Source organism: Rhinopithecus bieti, unplaced genomic scaffold (genome assembly GCF_001698545.2).
Source record: "Rhinopithecus bieti isolate Rb0 unplaced genomic scaffold, ASM169854v2 scaffold_63725, whole genome shotgun sequence".
Classification (NCBI taxonomy): Eukaryota; Metazoa; Chordata; class Mammalia; order Primates; family Cercopithecidae; genus Rhinopithecus; species Rhinopithecus bieti.
Genome location: NW_016824286.1, coordinates 494,255 through 519,240, shown reverse-complemented (window position 1 = coordinate 519,240; position 24,986 = coordinate 494,255).

Sequence of the window (24,986 nt, the reverse complement as noted above, 5' to 3'; positions counted from 1 at the left end):
CTGATGTAAATGACGAGTTGATGGGTGCTGACGAGTTGATGGGTGCAGCACACCAACATGGGGCACCAAGTATACATATGTAACAAACCTGCACGTTATGCACATGTACCCTACAACTTAAACTATAATAATAATAATAATAAAAGAACCATTTTAATTAAGATGTAGGGTTTCTTTATATATTTCAAAAGTGGAGTGTAATAAAAACAGATAAGTATAATTAATAAACAGAGCTTTTAAAATTGACCACAAAAAGTTTGTTTTTAATATTAAAGATGAATATAATATAATAGAACACTGTACATAACTATTTGCTTATAAATTCAAATATATGTATATATAAATTATAGGAAAATTTAATGTGCCAAATTTGGGTGAAGAAGAGATAGAAAATTAAACAAATAACCATTGAAGCCATTCAAATACAATAAAAAAAAAAAAAACACAAAAACCAACAATTTTTTAAAATAAGTTTTATAAAAGAATTTTAAACCATCTGAGAACAAATGATCCCCAAATTAAATAAACTATTTGAAGGAGTAAATGGGCCAATAAACAACAAAAACATAAAGCTATTAATTAAATCGCATAACCTTATTGCCTAAGAGCATCACAGTATATAAAACGTAAACTATAAACTAATCTTACAAGCACTAAATTAGCAACGTTAAATATAACTTTAAAGCATAGTTTCTTTGTAGCAATTTGAAAAATTATGACCAAGAAGAGTTAGTCCCAGGAATGTAAGAATAGCTCAATATTAGAATATCAATTGGTATAAAATGTCATTTTAAATGAATAGAGAGAAATGATCAAAGCATGAAAATAGTAAGAAATAAAAAATGTTCTACTAAGCCACAATTATGACAAAAATAAACTAACACAAAATTGGAATAAATGTATCTGGACAGATTACAAAAGTATAAACCATAAAGAAAAAGAACCTAAGACTACTCTCCCTGCTTATAGGGCCCCTATAAGTAGCAAATATAGTAGCAAAATTGGTTCATATTTGCTACTGTCAATATGGCTGCTAATAGTTACTGTCTTTATTTACTTTTTCCTTTGAACATAAAATAAGTTCCTAATATAGGACCGGTATTGCATTAATCACAGTAAAGATCTGTGATGGTTAATTTTATGTGTCAACTTGACTGGGACCCAGGATACCCAGATATTTGATTAAATTGCTTGATTATATTGCAATTAAAATATTTAGAAAAACAAAAAGGAAAACAAATATACATGAATACATCACAGACTGGGAGAAATTATTGTCAATTTCCAATTAGAAAATATACACAGAATAATACACTTCAAACCAGTAACAATAAAATAAATAGGCCAATAGAAAGATGGACAAATGAATTGGACAATTTAGAGAAGAGTTAATGCAAACGATAAAATAAAGTATATGCAATATTGAGCCTCAGAAAGTGCAAGGAATTTTTAAGGGAAAAAAATCATTTCAATCTCTTCAAAGCTACAAAATGTTAAGCCATAAACAATATCAAACGTAATTAAAGACATGCAACAATGAGAATCCACATGCCCTTCTAGAAAGTGGAGTTCTATACAACTGCATTGGAGTTATAGATCTATCGTATTTAATTTCTTTAAAAATTTGATGTGAATTTCTCATAAGATTGAGATTTGGTAAAGCTGGCAAGTGGAAGTATGATTGTTTCCAATGTTTTACAATAAATAAAAGGTTGCAAAATAAATAAAAAGGAAAACTGATTGCAGAGTAAGACTGGCATTAATATCCATAGGGCCATTTTAGGAGATGAGGTCATAGTAGGAGTCTCTAGATAGCTACCTTTCCAGAAGTCAGTCAAGCACTGAATTTCAAGCGGTGAAAAGAGAGGAATCACATCCAAAGAATGGAAAGGTGGCTGAATTAAAGACTCAGGAACATAACCTGGGACTACTGTTGCTGGTTACAGGGCCCCAGGTTATTCCATCTGCTACTGGCGATAAGGCTGCTGGTAGTCCTGTGCTGCATAACGGCATTTCAGTCAATGGTGGACCACATATCTGGCAATGCTCCTGTGAAACTGTAATACCATACTTGTAATGTACTTATTTGAAGTTTAGATATGTTCAGATACACACATACTCGCCATCATGTTAAGATTGCTCCCAGTATTCGGGACAGTAATATGCTGCGCGATTCAGTGACCTAGGATTAATAAGCTATACCATAAACCCTAGGTATGTAGTAGGCTATGTTATCTAGGTTTGTATAAGTACATTCTATGATGTTCGCACTCAACAATGAAATCATCTAAGAAAGCATTTTCAGAATTTATTCTTATCTGTGAATGGCACATGACTAATTATACCCAGGCTTGGATATAATGGTTCAAGAGTAAGGAAGGATGTATGTAAGTCAACTCTTCTTAGACTTCGCAGGTCGGCACTACAGTTAGAAATTTAGAGAAACAAAAGATACTGTGCTGATTCATGGAAAAAATAATAATTGAGTTCATATAAAAGCTAATTACAATTAAAATATTTATATTGCTGACAATTACTTTGATAAATGGAAATTAATACTTTAAGTTGTATATGTTTAAAGTGCTAGTATTTTAATCCAAGTATTATGAACCATAAAGAGAAATAAAAATTGTATAATTTTTTTTTTTTTTTTTTGAGATGGAGTTTCACTCTCCTGACCCAGGCTGGAGTGCAACGGCGTGATCTGCATTCACTGCAACCTCCGCCTCCCAGGTTCGAGCGATTTTCCTGTCTCAGCCTCCCGAGTAGGTGGGATTACAGGTATGTGCCACCACACCCGGCTAAAAATTTTGTATTTTTAGTAGAGATGGGGTTTCTCCATGTTGGTCAGGCTGATCTCGAACTCCTGACCTCAGATGATCTGCCCGTCTCATCCTCCCAAAGTGCTTGGATTACAGGCGAGAGCCACTGCGCCCAGCCAAAAATGGTATAATTTTAAAATATGTATCTGTATATGCCAATGAACAACTGTAAACCGTATTTTATTTAGGTCATGCATCTCATATTTTCCATAAAATATATTATATCATAATACTTCCAAATAAAATAGCTTCAGATTGCCCCATCTTCTATAGACATTCAGTTTTTTTTCTACCTCTGAAGAAATAGCAAGGAGTATTTTATTCTTTGATTTGTGAGTCAAAGAATTATAAATTAATTCAAAACCGGCTTTGCCTGAAATGCCTTTGAAATAATGTTATTAAAATCATATGACATATAATATAGATGAAATGAACAGATCAGATATAATACTGTTTTATATTTCTAAAATTCCAGTATATATATGAGCCAAGTTCAATGTGGTAAAACTTTAAAAAATCACCTACAGCAATGTCTAATAGATTTTAGATTTTACAGGATTATTTTTTAATATAATATAATTTCTAAAACTGGAAGCTTTCCACTGAAATCTATTCACCTGTCTTATTCTAATGTAATGTTCATTTCTGTGATACTTTGAACTTCTGCATAGGACTCATTTCACTGGATGATTTAGCTTATTCTTTTCATAAACTATGTGTTCTTGACATGCCTTTGATTAATTCAACTAACACATGGTCAGGCGTATAAGTTAATGACACGTGTGTGTGTGTGTGTGTGTGTACATATGCATTTATGTGCATTCACCGATACGTTAAAATATCTAAAATAAGCGTTATGAGAAATTGTATGTCTCAGTACACATACACGTATTTCATAGTATAAATATTTAACTATTTTGTATTGTATTCAGGCAAGGGGAATCTTTCATGAGTTGAATTGTGTCCTCTCAAAGAAAGGTATATTGGAGTCCTAGTCTCCAGAATGTAACCTACTGGAGACAGGGTATTTATAAAGGGAATCAAGTGAAAAAAGGTCATTAGTTTGGACCCCGAACCAATATCACTAGTATCCTTATAAATAGGGGCAATTTAGACAGAGACACGCATCATAGAGGAAAAACTATGTGAACAGAGGCCAGAAACACAACCATCTACAAGCCAAGGGGCCTGGAGCAGACCTTTCTTCATAGCCCCCAGAAGCAACCAACCTTGCTGACACCTTGATTTCAGACTTCTAGCCTCCAGAGCTGTAAGACATCACATTTCAGTTCTCGAAGCCACTCCCTTTGTGGTACTTTTTAAGGCAGCCCTAGCAAATGAATACAGAAACTTACAAAAACAAAACAAAATGTTATTTGTTCCTGTTCTTTATATCTAGAACCTCTAAGATTTTCATACACATGGAAAATGCAATAGCTATTTTTTTCATAATTATAGCATGTATATAAAATCATTGTATTTACATTATTTTATTGCTCAGCAAGAAGTTGAGAAATTAGATGTAAAACACATTAATTAAATGTAAATATGACCAGAGTAGTTCATTTTGGGACAAAATTATTCCCTGAGAACATTATTTGTACTCCACAGAAGAATGGGATCTCCTCAACTTTTTCTCCCCATAATATGTACTCATATAATATCTGTTATTCATTACATCACTATGAAAATACAGTCTAGACATATATGGGAAATCTCAAATTTAGTACATGGTGAGAATTTAGGAACTGACCAGTTTTTCTTCTTTGATATATTCTTACAAATCTTTCCAGAATTATTGCCTTTATAATAAAAGAAAAAAACTTTAAAAATTATTTACATACATCAAATGTGGTTATTAATAGTTAAGTATTTTTATGTGATGTGTATAACTACAGTCTTGACTATATGATGAACCATGTTTTTATATTTCTATTACATTTTACTGAATAGTAAAATCCAGTATGGTGTGGGAATAGGAGCAGATTTCTCAGCCTCTCAATATTTAAAATATAATTGTGACCCTTCATTGTTATTTCAAAACTTCAACAAAATACTGTAGGTGGAAGAAATCTTAACCAAGTTGTACTTGTTCCACCATGATGATGAGAATGCTTAAAACTCTTTAAAAAGTAAACACTAAAGTTTTGCACAGGGTTGTTTGGCTGCTTCTTGATTGTGGGCACACTAAATTTGACATGGTTGTAGTAATAATATAGCACTGCAGTTTATTGAGTATATTAAAAAATAAACATTTCTCAAAATGTAATTGCACAAAAGTGAAATCAGGTCTATTTATAGAGACCTTCCTTTCAAGAATTATCATAAATATTTTGTCATAAATGTCAACATGTAACTATCTTAGCAGACTTTAAGAATATTTATGGCATGGGTTCAAGAATTTTTACATATTCTTATTACATTCAAAATTAAAATGTACCTATATTATCTAAAATTTCTTCAAAAATAAGAGAAAATAAAAAAGTTTCTCATTTAACCTTTATGGAGAAATTTTATTTCACATGAGTATTCCTGTCCTTGGCCTTAGAGATAACAGCCCTTTTCAGCCTATTTATTTATTTTCAGTATTTGCATTATTTTTATGATAATAGCCCTTGTGGAATAAAATCTCAAGCTATTATTGAATAATATATTATTCTTTAATATTTATTGAATATTCTATTGGAATAGCTGATAATACACTGAGAAAAGAATTAGAGAGTAAGTATGTGTTTATAGTTTTAAATGATAATTCTAGCATGTACAAATGGAAAGAACTGTAAAAGTTATTATTTGCAAACAAAAATCTGGGTTATCAGTAACAAATGAATTAATCTGAAGCCAGATATTTTTTATATATTGCCTTAGATTTTATGTTGAAATACATTTCCATTTGAATATATAGCAAATTCTCATTTATCCTTAATGGAGAGAGAGTAGTTTTTTGTTTTTAAATCAAAGATACTGATTATTTTAGGCTTACTTTCAGAGGAAGATACACTAACAAACGAAGTTAGTTTCAGTATTTCTTACTTGGTCAGGCCTCTAGGAGTTACAGAATATTCTAGATGAGAAGGGAAGTAGGTTGCAGCCAGAAAGCATTTCTATGCTAGCATTTCTGCCAGATTGTAATCATTTGATGTGGTTTGCATTTCTCATTTTAAATAAGTATTTTATTTACTAAAAGTTTAATTTTATAATTTTATATCTTTATTCCTTAAATAAATCATCCCCAAAGTATGTAAGTTTCATGCTCCACTAACTGGATCTATACTGGGTACCTGGTATTCCCATTAAAAAAAAAATCTGATTAAAAAATATTTTAATACTTAACTACTCTAGTAAACAGATTTGAATTATATATAATTACTTTTTAGTATTTTAAAACTTTCCATACCATTTGGTTACTGTTGTGAATATCAATATCATAGTAACATACTGAAAATTTTTAAAAAGGTGAAAACATTTTGGTGATCTGTGATAAATTCATAGTCAAGAACTTGAAAACACACATACACATACACACACAATAACAATTAATTTAATTAAGCTTCTCATATACTGGTATAAAATAAAATTATGAAATTATTTTAATTCTAGCGTTATAATGAAAGGGAGTTTGCACGTGGTGGGACAGACAGCAATAGGTCAACGAGCAGTAATCAAAGTGAGGAGTTCAACGTAAACAAAATTGTGCTGTAATTTGTCATTGGAAGTGACACAATTACATTTGCTAATGAGCATTACAAAACTAAAAGAAAAATGAACAACAGACATAGATACACAGTGCTCAAAATCCATCACTTAGGCCACACTGAAACACACATGAAATAAGAGCCAAGTACATTTGTAATTTTCTTAATGGAGTCACCACATCAGAATCCTTAATGAATAAGAAGTCTTTTATCCAGTTTTGCAGATTCTGTAAGTAAGAAAGTATCAATTGCACAGGTAAGCACTTGTTGTGGTACACCTAACATACATTTATCTGGAAGCACTTCAGCCAATTATTTCTTTTTTGGTCATGATGGCCCCAGTGCTGAATATAAACAGGTAAGCCGAACAGTTGGTTAATTGTTTGGTCATCAAATGTTCACAAATATTTGTATGTGTGTATATATATGTACCTATGTGCACATATGCGGTTTATGTACATTTTCATCTATGCAGATACTTACCGACTCATGGAACTTCCCTCTAGCTGACATTTTAAAAAAAGGCAAAATCATGAGCATATTACATTGTGTTCATTTTTAGTTTTCATTTCCCAAGGCAAATTGCTTTGATTATAGCAGTAAGAAGTTTAAGCGGTTTTCTGTTTCATAATACTTGCATTTTATTCCAAGAGTTTTGGCTCAGCAAGAAACTATTTGCAGAAATAGAGTGGAAAAAATATGCAATTTGCTCATCAGTTACAGATGAATTATCATTGTATATTTTGGATATGATAGCCACTCTCTCTTTCTTTCATACTGGCAGTATGACAGCCATTTCCTTTCTTTCTTACTGGCAAAGCCTAAATTTGTTCTGGTATCTACAACACATGCATGCAATTCATGGGCAAATCCTAATTTTTTTAAGTCAGTTGTATGGTGGTTCTGTTCCCTTGAAGGTACGTGCTTACAAGATGAAGTTGTTATCATTTTCTGTCATGAGATATGTGATGGAGGTCTGCGAGGGGTGGTATGTCTTCTTAAAATGTATCTCACCACTTAAAAAATACAGGAACATATAATCTTCTTCTTATCCCGGAATAATGTCTTGATGTGGCATGTTGCAAATATAAAGGAAAATATCCTGAAGATCAAACCAATGCACTGAACATAAGACACTACAAAGATGAAAAGCTCTTCTGATTATAGCGTGATGTTGACAAAATGCCTAATTAGTAGACTGAATAATATAAATATTCAAGAGCTTCTTGTTATATGTGACAATGAATGTTGTCATTGTTTAAACCACTTTAACTTGCATTTTCTACTACATGCAGATTAATGTTTTCTAATTGAAATACCTCTTAGGTATGACCCAGTGTGTCCATGTACACATTTCTATGAATTCATTCTCTACTCTTTTCCATTTTTTAAACTAAAAGTAACCAGAAAGAATGTTATTTTAAAATCCTGAAAATATCTTTTAAAATCAGAAAAAAATGATATATATTTGGCTTCATGACATTTTAGACCTAAAAATAAATATTGAACAAAACCATGTTAATAATACCAAATAATAAATTTTTTCCTTATGGACCAATCTTTTAACTTACTCCCAAGCTCTAAAGAAAGATACCCCATGCCAAACTTATATAATCTATGAATCTTTCAGAAGACTTTAATAATAATTCCCAAAATAAATTTTACTTTTTTAATTTCTTGTATCACTTCTAGAGTAACAGTGCCTTAATAACTACAAACACATTTTATCTATCTTGTTGTGAAATAGTTTCTTTTTTTGTGGCCATATCATCAACATTTATTTTCAATACTTTTTTTTTTTTTTTTTTTTTGAGACAGAGTCTGGCTCTGTTGCCCAGTCTGGAGTGCAGTGGCATGATCTTGGCTCATTGCAACCTCCGCCTCTTGGATTCAAGCGATTTTCCTGCCTCAGTCTCCCAAGTAACTAAGACTATAGGTATGCGCCACCATGCCCAGCTAATTTTTGTATTTTCAGTAGAGATGGAATGTCACCATATTGGCCAGGCTGGTCTCAAACTCTTGGCCTCAAGTGATCTGCCCGCCTCGGCATCCCAAAGTTCTGGAATTACAGGCATGAGCCACCACACCAGGTCTATTCCCAAGACTTCTATAATTTGAATTTACCTGGCCTAGTGAATTTATTGATATGATAGTGCATTTTTAGAGTAACAACCCTAGATGCTATACAAAATAACATAGGATATCATCTACAGCACCCATTGTGTAAGGAGCATGCATATTGTATTTGAATATATTCAGTAATGGGATACTACGTCCTTATTATAATGCCATTTCTAATGTTTCACTCTATGTTATTACTTTTACTGGAAACTAAATTGCATGTAATTCTTATCCAGTTGTTTTGATTTTTCCCTTTGGCACCATCCATAACAACATAATTTTTTTCATTACTGCCCTTCACATGTTAATACCAAGTTGTATATTTCTTCTTAATCTTATCTTTCCAGAAAACTATAAATATTGTAACTAAAATTATTTCACAGAAAAGGGGAATATAATTTTAACTTTCATAAAATTGCCTTATCTTTGATTTATTCCACACAATATCTAGATTTTCTTCATGATCTTGATAACAAAAAGTTTACATTTTCTTTGTAAGTCTTCAAATATGAAATTAAAAGAAAATACGAAAGTATAAAATATATAACATAGTTGACAAATAGCACATCTGAGCTGGCTCCAGTAGGATGCCTAGAGTCCCAGCTACTTGGGAGGCTGAGGCAGACGAATCAAGTCAAGCCTGGGCAAACCTAGTGACCCCATCTCTAAATAATTTAAAATAATTTTTAAAAAGTATAGCCTAGTAGTACTATGTCTCATACTGGCTTCCACATCATTTATTCAAGTAGTTTTCATTTCTGTTACTTACAAATTAATTCTTTATCTACCTCAGGAAGTTTACTTATTCTCTTTACCAAACTGGAAGCAATTTATCTTTGCTCTCCAATTAAGCCAATTCTATATATCCTTAAAACTGGACTCAAGTCATATTTCCTCTGTCAGCATTTCCTCTTTACTATACCTAGATGAAAATTCCCCTTTTCTGAAGACCCATTATTATTAAGCTTGAATTACAAAATTTTTACTATTTGTATTCACTACTTCTTTTTCTCTTTTCCCTTCTCGTCTCTACCCTTCTCCTCTGTCTCTTTTTTCCATCTCTCTCAATGTCTGTCTTTCTCTTTACCTCTACTTCTATCTATCTTCCTTTTCTGGAAGTTTTTTTTATTTTAAAAAGTAGGAGCAGCCTCATGCATCTTTGACCTACTCCATTTTCAATGGCATAGCCCTAGGCCTTCGCCATGTACTCAACATTATCAGTTACTGTAACAATAACTAAAACGTATTTGTATTTCTGGATCAAAGACAGTGTGATTCGGAAACAAGGAACATGAAAGAAAATTTACTTTTTTCAAGGTCCTAGTCTGCTAAAACCCTGACATTTAAAGAATTCATTTATTGAACAAAACAGAATTACCTAATGCTTTGTAGCACAGTGATTAAACTCCAGCGTCTCTACAAACTGTAAGGTAAGACCTTTCTTCCTGACCTGAATGTAGGGCAATCGATAAACATGATGCCTAGGGACAAAGATCACTAGCCTTAAGTACCCTTTCCCATTTACACCATCATTTATGCAAGGAAACCTACTCTAATTTGCTAGATGGACCCAGTTAACTCTATCTTGAAGTATAGCTGAAGAGCCAATTTTCCTAACCATGAGGAAAAATCAATTTATATTCATAGAACAGGATCAGCTAATAAAGTATTTTCTGCCTGGTAGATGTCATGAGTTAAGTACTACATTACGTTTACCTCATTAAGTGCCACCATCTCAAATGTCATTTAGGTAAGTAGTGATATTGGAAACCCTCCAGAGTGTAAAATAGCTGTATGTGTTTCATAAGCTATGTCTGGGAAATGCTAACATCGGTGCTGAATCGGCAAAAATGCCGATGCATTTGATCTAATTTTAAAGAAAAAAAAAAGTTTCCTATCTGTGTTTTAGTTGTAGTTCTACTCAGCAGAGTGATGAGTTAAATGATTATGTAAGAGCACTATTCCTTTGATTTTTGAAATTTGCTTCATTGTTTCTAAAATGCATACTTATGCTATTTCCAGAATTTCAGTCTAAAAGGAACCAATGAAAGTTTCATCTTGCTGGAAGAATGAGAGTATATAAAAACACAATTGTCCATATATTTCTATATCATTTAGAGACTGCTTGTTATGAGTACGTTTTCATATATATTCAAATTAAACGTGAAGAGAGACAATAACTTGAAATATTAAACTTTCTTACTTTCCAAACCATGTAGCTTGTAGGTAACCTTTTCCTGATTCACTACAGGGCTAGACAAGAAGAAGGGAGCATGGCATGATGGGAAATACATGAACCTTGGAGTTAGAGCAAATCAGTCAGCGATGCTCACATTACCTGCAGAAGGATCATTAAAGCTGGAACCTAAAGGAGAAATAAAAACTGCTATTTAGGTTTTGACTTGCAAGAGAAACTGCTGGGAATTAAAAGGGATGAACTGAAAGAAACAAGCATTCAGCTTATGTTACAAAGGTAGAATTGTAAATAAAATATAAAATGAGCTAAACCTTCTGGTTTCAGGGAAATAAATGATGGACTCTTTAGGTATAGGTCTGCTTTAGAATTTGAAGCCAGAGACAAGATGACTATACCTGGAAACACTATGAACACTTCATCTGACCAGTGCCCCCTGGTATAATAATGGTCTATCATTAGAACCCACGTTCACTGCGGGATGTGTGTCTTCCATCAATGATTTTCTGTAATTTGATTTTAAATTTTTTAACAGAATAATGTCTGTCAGTGCCCCAGAAACTGACTGAAACCCATCTGAAATGCTGTAACTAGACATGTATTATTAATAACCCAGTCACTCAAATCTTTACACTTAATTTAATACAGATTAAATGCTTAGCTACCTGATACACAGAAGATCAAAGGCAGTGGAGAAGGGAAGGTTTGGCATTAATACTGAGTGGAATTCTATGATGGCAAATCCTTTCCCCTGATAAAATATGTTTCCCCAACATATTTGCATTCATAATTTTTACCTTAAAATGTTTATTTTTTAACCTTTTAAAATATTATTGTTAACATTAAAAAAAGATGAAACATTTCAAAAGTAAATACTGAGCTCTTTCACTCAAAATCACTTTTGTGCATTTACAAGAAAATCAGCCATATTGCTAATGCATTTGTCATTCAAAATGAATTTTTTGAGTTAATGCTTTCAACCTCACCCCCATCTCCAAATACATTGTAATGATAGACAGAAAAGAAAGTATATCTGAACGGAAAATCAAAATTTAACTTCTTCTGAAATAAGAAACAAAGATTGGGAGCTTAAACTACTAACTTGCTGAATATATGGTTCAGAGACCATTCTAATTTGATTTGCTAGTAAATAAAAATTAAAACTAGTCTGGAAAAAGGGTCCCAGAAAAGACATGCATTCTCAAGATTATAAATTGAGAACAGGCACAGTGGCTTAAGCCTATAATCCCACAACTTTGGGAGGCTGAGGCAGGAGGATTGCTTGAGGCCAGGAGTTAAAGACCACACTGGGCAACATAGTGAGACCTCATCTCTGCAAAAAAATTAGCCAGGCAGGGTGGCAAATCCCTGTAATCCCAGCTACTCAGGAGGCTGAAGTGGGAGAATCATTTGAGCCTAGGAGTTTGAGTTTGAGGCTGCAGTGGACTGTGACAATGCCACTGCACTCCAGACTGAGTGACAAAGTGAAAGCTTGTCTCTAAAATAATAATACTATCAATTAAGTTAATAATAAATAAAATATTTTACATTCAGTTCTAGATGTGTGGTCATAATACTAACGTACATTAATAACAAGAAAACGTTAAAAACATGAGAATGATAAAAAGCATATTACTTAAAATCAACCTCAACATGCAAACAGAATGAAAGGTTACTATCCACTGGCTTCAGTGGAAGAACTACCGAATGTTGTATGTCAGTGAAAGTGAATCCAAAGGAAAAAAAATTGCAAAGCAGGAAAAAAGAATAATTGTAGCCACTGAGAAGTGAGTCTGTAATCTTAGATATTAGTTCTTATATCTATATATATTTATATATGTGTTTTTTCTATACATAGTTCTTATATCTATAGATAATATTTCTGGGGATAGATTTTAAAGTGTTTTAGAACAAGGAAGTCTGTCAATGTTGGGTCGGGACAAATTCACCAGTGTGGAAGCAGCAGTGACTGAGAAGTGTTGTCCTGCATATTAAGGAATATAATGGTTGTCAAAGATTTGTGAGTTCCCTGGTGTCCTCACCAATCCCCCAAAAGAAAAAAAAAAAAAAAAAGACCAAAAACCTTATGTCCAAACCACCAATAGCAGAGACATATGATTCCATAATTGTACATACATTCCATTAGGGAAGAATAAGCTAACCATTGGAAAGCTGTAAACTCATGTGCTATTTGTAATTTTATTTGAAATTTCTACTAGAAAAAGATGTGGATTATTTTCTTGCATTCCTTGTCATCCATTCCCCAAATTTATCAGAGTTTCACTTCAGTGTCATAGTCTCATCTTTCTTCAAAGGACCTATCAAAATCAGGTTTTAAAACCCACAATTACATTTGCTGAGGAAATGTGGTTGAGTCCATTGAGCTTTATGTCATAGATTGTCTCTGATGGAAGGCCCACGAAAGAAAAACAAATCAGAAATTATTCCAGGAAAGCTTAGTGCTCCCCAGAGGTATACAATGTTCTTACTCTATAAGCAACGACATTATTATTACTGCTTTTGTTAACCTTTTTATTTAGGCTGCCAGTAAGCTAAGATTCAACTATGTGACTCAGCCATGGTGCCTTTGTCTCCCTCTCTGTCTCTTCAGTGTATAACTCCTATTCCAATCTGTGCTTTGTGCCTTGTTATGCTCTCCATGCATTCATTTTTATTCTTTCTATATAAACTCTTTAAATCATTTGTGACATGAAATTAGGGTAGTGATTAGTTTGCCTGCTTAATTCACTTAACCAGAGAGTAGGAGATAATTAAAATTCTTATGTCAAATTGGAGTTTTCTTGAGGAGGAGGAGCTCAAGATGTGATTCAACAGCCTCGGGTGGTAGGACTTTGCAGGTGCCACAACCTCAGAAGCACAGTGAGTTGGTTGTTGTAGCTGCTGCTGGGTGAATCAAGTCAAGAAAACTCTAGATACAGGCAAGACCTGGGGAATCTGAGGCATCCCATAAGTGCGGTTTTATACAACATCCAAACAGTGACACAAAAAATATTTTTAAATTGAAGTATATTTTATCCCTCCCGAATGGTTTTTCCTTCCTAACTAACTTTTATTTACTTAAGTTTGGCAATTCTATATCAAATTCTATTCCTGTTTTTTCCCCTCTGTCTCCCTTCCATTGTTCTTTTACAGCATCTCATACCCTGTTTGGCTTCGACACAATCACCACGTCTGCAAGTACAAATATTCTGCTTCCCCACCAGATTATTGCAATAGCCCTGTAACAAGTCTCTCACCCTTAATCTCCTCCAGCTCGGCTTCCCACTATATATCACTTCCAGAGCCATCTTTTAAAAAGACAAAACAAACAAACTCCAAATTATTTCCATGAAACTCTGGAGGTTTTCAGTGCCAATCCATTGAATCTAGTCAGAATTCTTCAATGTTTCCATCAAGGCCCTCTCCAATGAGGTCATAAATCCCTTTATAACGGCATCTCCTACCACTCTTCTTCCCCACACATACTCTTTCTGTTCCTCATATGGGGGCCTTCTTTCTGTTTCTAAAATAAATTAAACTTGCTCTTGGCCCATCCTACAGCAGACCATTGCATATTATCTTTCTTCTCTTAGAAGATTATTCCCTCAGAGATCAGCATAGATCCATCTTTCACATTTTTTTCAGATATGTCCTTAAAATATGTTATCTGAAGGGTACCTTCCTTACCTACTCAATCTTTCCTTCCAGGCTTTAGTTTTCTACAACATTTGCCACCAACTGATAGGTTATATATTTCTGTATTTGTTTATTTTCTGGGTGCACCCATTGGAACTTTGCGTCCACGGTTCTTCATTATGCTTAATAAATTGAAGTTATTAATGCTATTGTGTCCTGGCTTATTTCCTTCTGTCCCCCTTTATACCATTTATTTCCAGGAAAATCTACATACTCTGTTTGTTCTCATTTAAATAGGCCATATGCTTTCTTACATCTACACCTTTGTCATATTTCATTTATGATTTTTGCCGAGACCAGCTCGGTCGGGGAGACCCTAACCCAGTGGCGCTAGAGGAATTAAAGACACACACACAGAAAAAGAGAGGTGTGAAGTGGGAAATCAGTAGTCTCACAGCCTTCAGAGCTGAGAGCCCAGAACAGAGATTTACCCATATATTTTTTAACAGCAAACCAGTCATTAACATTGTTTCTATAGATATTAAATTAACTAAAAGTATCCCTTGAGGGAAAGGAAGGGATGGGCCGAATTAATTGCAGGAGGAACACGCCCTTAAGACACAGATTGCTCAGGCTTTTGTTTGTGGCTTAAGAATGCCTTTAAGCGGTTTTCCGCCCTGGGCAGGCCATGTGTTCCTGGCCCTCATTCCCATAAACCCACAACCTTCCAGCTTGGGCGATATGGCCATTATGGACATGATAAAATGCTGCAGAGATTTTATTTATGGCCAGCTTTGGGGCCAGTTTATGGCCAGACTAGGGGGCTTGCTCCCAACATGGTTTCTTCCACAGGTATAACATATAATTGAAATTATTTTAATACTTCAAGTCTTATTTCTTTATGAAAATTTTTCTGATTCTTTCTACCACTGTCACTATATATTTTCATAATTTTCAATAGGTATAAATCTTTTCATGACATATCATATTACTTATTATTTCATAGTGATTTCTGACCTTCCTTTATGCCATTAAGTAGATTATACATTTTGTAGTAACAATGCCAAGTATTAAATTTGGTTATAATTCTTGAAGTTTCTAAGACAAATAATAGGACTAAAAGGAATCTAAAATATTTGGGCATATATTAGAAACAATATAGTTCTTTAATTGGCAACATTATTTTAAAAACTACTAGGATATATTACATTGCTATTTCCATGTTAAACTGAGGATTCATCAAAAGTTGACTATTTAAAATGTATAAAGCACATATTAATTCGCACTGAATCTGAGCCAGGGATTGTGAAAAAATATATATGCATACGCTCACAAATTCATAATCTTAGTGGTAGGCAGGATAATGTACCCCCCCACACCCAAAAGAAACCATGTCTAAATTCTAAATTCTAATCCCTGGAGATTCGGAATATGTTATATTACACAGCAAAATGGACTTCAGAGATATAATGAGGGTTGTAGAACTTAAAATAGTGAGAAGATTCTGGACTACTGGGGTGGACCCAAACATGAACTCAAAAGAAGAGAATTTTCTCTAGCTGGAAGTGGTAGACATGAGGCAGAAGAAGAGGTCCAAAACATTTAAAACGTAAGAGGAACTCAAGCCACCAAGCTGACATTGATTGAAGATGAAAGTGGTTGTGATTCAGGAAATTAAAGAAGCTTCTGGAAATGAAAAAATACCCTCCACTGACAACTACCAAAGGAAAAGAACCCTTGGTCTGACAGCGGCATGCGACTGAAATCTTCCCACAACCTGAATATGTTTGAAAGCAGGTACATACATATCCAGAGTCTCCAGAAAGAAAGGCAACCTTGCTGGCACCTTGATTTCTGCCTCATTAGACTCTAAGCAGAAGACCCAGCAGATCTATGCTACCCATGGACTTCTGACCTACAAAAACTGACATAACAAATCTGTGGTGTTTTAAGTTGATAATTGTGTGCTAATTTGTTATAGCAGTGACACAAAACTAGTATACCGTATAGGCCTTACATTCTAATGGAAGAGAGAAAACCATATTACCTACTTTTTTAGGTACCAAATAAGCAAAACACAGATAGATGTAAGTACTATGGAGAAAAAGAAAGCAGGAAAAAAAAAAGGTATAGAAAGCAAGGAGTATGGGGAGTGGTCAAGTACAGAGTTCAATTAGAGCAAAGAATGGTGCAAAAGTTCGGGGAAAGCCTATGTGAATATTTTCAGGGGAGGGTTCCCAGAAAATTTGCAGCTAGTGAAAGCCTTGATATAGGAATGCAGCTGGCATATTCAAGAATCTATTCCAAGGCCACTGTGACTAAAATAACATGAGTGATGGAAAAAGTAGTGGTGTATCAGCTCCAGAAATGAAGAGGAGGCAAATCGGTTTAAACACTTTGGTTTTGACTGTGAGTTTGAATGTAGCAGAGGGTTAAAAGAAAAGGAATGATTTCCATTTTAAGGGCTCACTGTGGATACTGGGGTCAGAATAATTGAAGGAGAAAAAGAAAAACAGGGAGATCAGCTGTAAGGTAATTGTGTGACATAGGAAAGAGATAACGGGAGCTAGAAGCAGGCTGGAGGCAGTCAAAGAGGCAATAGGTGGTGAGAGTCTGTAAAAGCAACCCTAGTATTTATGGAGAGATGGCATATGGGGTGGGAGAGAATGGAGTCAATGATGACTCTAATATGTCTGGTCTAAGACACTGGCAAAACTGGCTTTTGATTAACCGAGAAAAGGAGCACTATGATAAGGGAATAATTTGTTGGGAGAAGGATTAGAAGGTGACTTTTGGACATGCCGAGTTAGCTATTATTTATTAAAATGGATATGGAATACACAATGAGATATATTACTGGTATACAATGGGGATGTCAGAGCAGTAGAGAAAACTTGAGAATCACCAATGTAGGCAGAATACATAAAGCCACTAAATGCGGTAAAACATCAATAGAGTGAGAACACATAGAAACAGGAGAGGTTGGTGGGCTGTCCCTTAGAGCAGTTGGGTGTTATGAGGACAGGATGTGAGGAAGAGCCAATACGAGAGAGCGAGAAAGACTGGCCTGAAGGGTGTGTTTCAATTCAGAAAATGATCAATTGTGCTGACTTTTTTCTTTCATTTTCATGAGTCTTTAAAATGAATATGTATTATTCTTCACATATTTTAAAAGTAATGCACTCATTTACTTATTACCAAAACCAAATTCAGTAGATGACTTTTTTTCTTGATTGGAAAATGTTGGACTTCTGAAAATGGTATTTGATTGATTTACAGAGTATTAATGTATTTGAAAAAAAATCAAAGCCAGGGAAATTTACCTACTTAAAGAGTAAACAATTCCAAATAAGGAAATTTCTCCCCTTAAAAATGACTGTGCTTCCTCAGTGACTGACAGGAAGTAGTGAGAATTTTTGTTTTCAGAGCCTTAAGCCAATCTCTTCCACATGAGCCCTAGCTCCTTTTAATCCACATGAAGATTTCCAAGCAAGGGAAGAGATATTATATCATAAGAACAGTATTTTGTATGTGGTTAGTGATCAATTGGTGATTCTGAAAATAATTATTTTGATTGCTGATTTGATTGTTACCTACTTTTTTTTATGACCCCAAACCACCTTTAATCTAACTAAGTTTGAGTTTTTCTGATCAGTGTTGTCTTCTTGAAAACATCTCATGTAAGAAATTCCATGACTCCACTTTCTACTGGCTTCACTCCTGAATTTTTGGCTCATTCTACTTGAACTCTGTATTTTCCAATTTTATTTGTTCTCATTCTAGGTTTACTCTGAAGCATTCGATATTGCTGGTAACACTCTTGTTTTGATTTCATTGATGTTTGACAACCACATTCATGACAACCATTTCTCTATCTTTTTTCCAAAATCACTGCCTCTTTCTTTTTCTTCTACTGCATTCTGTAAATTCTAATTTCCAATTAGCCTTATTTATATTTGTTATGGTATTTGTTTTTATTGAGAATTACTCCCAAATTATCTACCTCATTTGTGCTTTATTACCTGAAGTACAGTTCACTCTTTAACTACAAATGAGACATTTTAATGGTTTAATTTCCATTGTTTTAAGTTGAACATTTATACCTGATGTTATCATGTTCTGTAATATTAAAAAACATATTAAAGAAGTACTTGCTGCCATTTCTCTTTCAGTTTCTATCTTTATTACCACAAAAATTATTACCATTATTTTATGATGATTACGATTGTTACTGCTTTAGCTGGGGATCTCAGTATGTTGCCCAGGCTGGTCTCAAACTCCCAAGCTCAAGAACCTGCTCCTGCCTCCAGAGTAGCTGAGATTACAAGCAAAAACCACAGCACCTGGCTAAAAATCACTATTCCTGAAGGTATCTTTCAAGTATACTACTTTTTTTTTTTTAACACCATGGTAGCTCTAAGAATCTTATGCAATAGTATGGCTGGTCTCTTTTGTTTCCAGGCATTATTTATTTCCCCAATTATTTTCTTTTAAAAAAAGCTAGATATGTTCTCAAATCATGATTTTAATCATAAAACATTGTTGTTGAGAGACCTGCTGTGGTTTCAGAATATTTATGTTCTTAAATGAAAATACATCTTACAGTTTTTAAATGTCCCTCACACTCTGGCATGTTTCAAATTTTAAATAGTTTCTTTTCAATAAACACTAACACTGAAGTGATAGGGATTTTTATTAAACTCCCAACATGCCATTCACACATGGATCTGGGAAGTCTAAGATCAAGGTGCCTGCGTGTGGTGTGGGCCTTCTTACTGTATCCTCACCGGGCAGTAGGTGGGACAGAGAAAGACCAACTCCCTCAGTCAAGTCCCTTTTTAAGGATGCCTAATCCCATTCATGACAGAGGACCCCTCATGGTTTCCTCACTTCTTCAAGGTCTCACTTCTCTTCTTAATACCTTCACAATGGCAATACCTGAATTTTGGAGGGGAAACATTCAAACCATAGTATTGTGTCTCAGTCTTTAGGAATGGGACACATTTTTCTGAAGGTCATGTGGAGGGACTAATTAATTCCACATCAGCAGTTTTATGTCCACAAATTACTACTCTCTAATTTTAAAATATTGGAAATACTGATTTTATTTTGTGAGAGTAAAGTAAGGCATCCAAATTTATGTATTATTATATTAATTTTGTTTTTCAACTTGCTGAGACTTATGCACATTTTGTTTTATTTTCTTGAAATTTAATTTAAAAGACTTAGACTCATTTTATAAATCTCTATGAAATAGGTTCCTCAATTTTAATACCATTATTCAGAAGGACACTTTATTAGAAAATATTGAAATTATTTGACTAGATCAAACATTAAATAGCATAGACAAAGGTGACCTCTTAATGATGCCTGAATGGGAATGGCATTATCAATAGCTCTTTTAGTTAATCACTGAAGAAAAGCAGAATTGATAATTTTGCTCTTTTTATCACCTTGATACAGATAAATATCTATTTGGCATGTATAGCTGATCTGAGAAAAAGATAAATACAGAAGAGTAGAAGTTTTCTTCTTGGGAATGGCAAAATTTATTCTTGCCATTTGCTGATGCTGAAAATGGATTTGATCAATCAGAGTGATTACTGGCAATGACTCCAAGTTAGTTTACATTTTATTTTCAAAGCATGTGATATTTTATACTTTGAATGGAACCCAAACTAATGTTTAGGAGTAAATGAAATATTGAGCTCTAAAAAGTTATGCGAACAAAATTTTCAAAGTGATTTTCTCTTTTTGTTCTCTCTCTCTCACACACACATGCACATCTCATGTCATAATCACAAAAAGGACACAAATTATACCCATAGATGATCTCACATTTGGGATCGATATCATGCCTTGATTTTGGGTCAGATGAAATCAGTTTTTACCTCATTAATCATAGATTGTAGAGCACTTTTAAAATAGTGTACTTTTTTTTCATTTAAGTGCCTCAATTTTCTAAAGCAAATCATTTGAAACATTTCAAAATACCTATGAGAGACAGATTTAGCAATTGAGTTAATGACAGTGAGTATACAGAAATCCCTTCCTAAGTTACTCCTTTCAAGTATCTATAATAGAAATGATGTCACTATACTAGTACAGATAAAATGTGCATAGCAGATTTTAAGCAACAAAACCATGGAAGAAATTAATTAACTATCAATAGCAGAATTGCTAGATCTTAAGATATCAAAGTATATGAATCTATTTATATAAATCTACATCAGCATTTCTATAACTGATGCATAGAAACAGGAATAAAATATAACACAGCAACCTGTGCTAAGAGTAATGACTTTGAATAAAAATGGGTTGCAGAAAAAATATTATCTTTTTGTAGTACTTGAAAATTTTCAAGAGTGATATTCATTCTATTCAAATGTTTTACAATCGCTTTGAGTGACACAAGGCAAAGTATGAGAAGTGAATTTATCTTTAGTTTCCATCATTTATTTTAATTTTTCCTTTTTAAATAGCCTTTCATTAACCTGCCTCTCCTTCTATCCATTGTAGAATTTCAGAATTTCAAGTTGTCCTAATAATATTTGGCCAGACATCAATGATAGTGGGGCCCTGTCCCTCACTTCTTTTATGTTTCTTGTAGCTGCTTTGGTATGTATGAAAACCTAAATAATAATTCCCAAGGCATTGTTTCTGAACTCAGGTTCTGGCTCTGTTCCTCTCTTACAGCTTTTATCTGGTGTGTATCTCAAGTGAGAACAAATTCTGGCATTAATTATATTCTATCACTTAAATATACTTACAGTGATCATGGAGAAATCATGCTCCAATAACACTGAAGCTTGTCATTAAGTTAAAGAATAAATGTGTATTTTATTAGAGATTGGAAACGAAAAAAAAAAAAAGTTTTTACAACCCTTGCTGGATTGCCTGCAAAACAAATTCACTCTCTCTGTTTAAATAAAGTTGGATTTTACTTTCACCATCATTTTCTGGTACAGCAGCTGAGACTTTGGAAACTGAGTCTTCGTTCACAACTACATTTACCTTTTTACTCTGCGACCTTTGACATATTATATTTTTGCTCACTATAAGAAGTCCATTTAATACCTCATTAGGTTGTTTTAGAAGTATTACATTTATTTAACCCTTGTTGTCATGGCATATAAAATGGAATTGCTAAGTTGAAATAATTTTCAACACATCAATGAGTGATCTTAGTATAAAAAATTGTAGCAAATTAACATATTCAGTGAAATATTTCACATATTTTTCTTTCAGAAACTAACAACTTCAGACAATGGGGTTTTAGAAATCCTTTTATACATTTGGAATAAGCCATGAAAACCCTAGCATGTAGAAAAAAAATATAAGACACACTACTAAACATCAAATAAAATACTCTTACATTCCTTTTGTATCAGCTACAATCCAGTCCACAAAGCTTGGTGCTGTGATGTGGTTGTATTCCATAATAAACTCAAACTCTATTGAATTAAGTATAATTCAATAAGTATAAGTTTGTGTAGAATATAAACTCACTAATGAACCACAGCAGAAACAGGACATTTCAAACAGGTAAAAGTGATCTACAGTAGAAACATATCAAAATACTTGGTAAGAGTCAAAAGAAAAAAATAAGAACATGGCAAAAATAAAACAGCTGACATCAAGTACTATTATTTTTTCCTCCAGGATAATATGTTCACCATGATTTTTATTTGTTTTAAAATTCTATTATTTAAACTGAGAAGAGTTGAAGTTTGTGCTTAATATATGCACAATAGCTGCCATACACATTTTGTCTTACCTACTTTTCCATATAACTTTGGCATATATAAATGCAATAACTTTGATGTGTTCTATCTTAGACATTTTTGTTCTTTTTTGACTAGACACAGCAGAGAAACATTCAAACTAGTTTGTTACGGAAAACATTAGATTTTGCATTATAATAGTGGCTTGACAATATGATATTTCTGCCCCAATTATTATGAAATACTTTAACATACCTAGACAGACTGTAATTTATGTCAGACAGGAAGATATGTTAATATACAAAGCTTTTCATGTGTAACATAAATATATATCACATAACAGAATCAGATGGCAGCAAAAAAGTCTCTAGACTACAAATAGTACCAGAAAAACCGGATATCCTCATGCAAAAGAATGAAGCGAGGTCCTTACTTCATACTCTAAACAAAAATTAATTCCAAATGAATCATAGACCTGAATATAAGAGCTAAAACTATGAAACTCTTAGAAGAAAATATGAGAGTAAAACTTTGTCACTAAAAATTAAACAAACACAATTGACAAAAAAGTCAATTAAAATTAAAACTTTTATGCTGCAGAGAACATCAATAAAGTGAAAAAAAAGACCATATAGTGCAAGAAAATATTTGCAAATGATGTATTTGATAGGAGACTTAAATCCAGAATATACAAGTAATATATAAAGAACAATGCAAAAAAATTTAAATGTAGTTTAAGAATGTACAAAAGACTTGAATAGGCAATGGGATTTGAACATATATCCAAAAATAAATATATGCCCAAACACACATTCATACATGAATGTTTATAGCTATACTATTCATCATAGCCAGAAAGTTGAAAAAAAACAAATGTCCCTCAAGCAATTACTGGAAGAGACAAGAGGTAGCATACTCATGCAAAAGAAAATTATCCAGCAAAACAAGGAATGAAATACATTCTGCACCATGAAAGAACCTTGAAAACATCATGCCAAGTGAAAGAAGCCAGGCACATAAGTTTACATATTGCATCATTCTATTTGTATAAAATGTTCATACTAGGTAATTCCATAGGAACAGAAAGTTGATTAGTGGTTTCCAGAGTCTGGGTCATGAGAGGGGGAGAGATCAAGAATGACTCCTCATAAGTATAAGTTTTTATTTTTTAGTGTTAAGAACATATTCTAAAATCTGATATTGATGATTGCACATTTGTGTGATGTACTAAACACCACCAGGATATACATTTAAACCAGTGAATTGTATAGTACGAAAATTATATTTCAGTGAAACTGTTACTAAAAATAGTATCTAAGTCAGAGATCACCAACCCTTTAAAATAAATGACCATAAAGTAAATATTTTACACTTTATGGGCTACATATGGTGTCTATTACATATTTTTCTCTTCTGTTTTATTTTTTACACATCAAAACAGTCTAAAAATCATTCTTTGCTTGGTAAGCATACTAAAACAGGCTGTAGGATAGATTTGGCCTGCAGGCTATAGTTACCCTATTCTTGATTTTTTAGACAATTGATTTTCAAACATTGTTGGGCATGAGAATCCCCAAATCACCTAATAACTTAAAAGTACAGGTGCTGGAAGCTTACCCAGATATTCTCAACTAAGATGTGAAAAGATAGCCCTTGAGGGATCTTTATTTTAACACTATTTCTATAGAGTTGTTAAACACACATACAAAAAGAAGACTAGGAAAAAATTAATCTAGTACAACTATTAACATTTATTATATTTCCGAGGGCTCAATTCATTTAAGTCCTGTCCAAGATTCCTTTCTTAACTAATGATACAAGGGATGTTAGAATTATGGCCTCCTGTATGCTATCCATATCATGTAATAGAAAGTGTTTGATATTTGTATTACAGTATGTCAGTATATTTAAGTGCCTTTACTATTTTCCTTATTTTTAGTGAAAACCACACTTTTCTGATTTTTTTTTTGACATTAGCATTCTTCAAAATGGAAACTAGAGCTAGTTATATGAGGTATTGCAAATTTGTTTAGAAAATGTGAAATACTGTTTTTTCAACTGTATATTTTCAATACCCATTAGCAAATTAGGATATTTTGTCTTTCTTGCGGAAAAAAATCTACTTAACTTTAACACCCGGTTTTCTACATTTCTGCAAACCCCCACTCCAACTGCCCTGCCATCTAAAGGCATCTCACTTTTTTTTTTTTTTGAGACAGAGTCTCGCTCTGCCGCCCAGGCTGGAGTGCAGTGGCGCGATCTCAGCTCACTGCAAGCTCCGCCTCCCGGGTTCACGCCATTCTCCTGCCTCAGCCTTCCGAGTAGCTGGGACTACAGGCGCCCACCACGTCGCCAGGCAAGTTTTTTTGTAATTTTTAGGAGAGACGGGGTTTCACCGTGTTAGCCAGGATGGTCTTGATCTTCTGACCTCGTGATCCGCCCGTCTCGGCCTCCCAAAGTGCTGGGATTACAGGCTCGAGCCACCGCGCCCGGCCGGCATCTCACTTTTTAAATACTTGTTAGTGTCTAAGTCATATACTTTGAGAACTCTTTTATTAAGTTATTTTAGTAGTGATTTTCTATGCTAATCTATCTGTCATTACCAAGTATGGATGCTATTAAGACAAAAGTTGTTACTTAGTATTAATGAAAATGTGTTCTGAAAGCAAGAAGAGATTAATAGGGGAAAAGCACATTCATAACAAATTAAAATATGAATATTAAAACTCTAAGGTCAGATCCAATTCATTTGTATCTCAATAGGAATCTATGAATTTAAGAGGAAACTAAATAT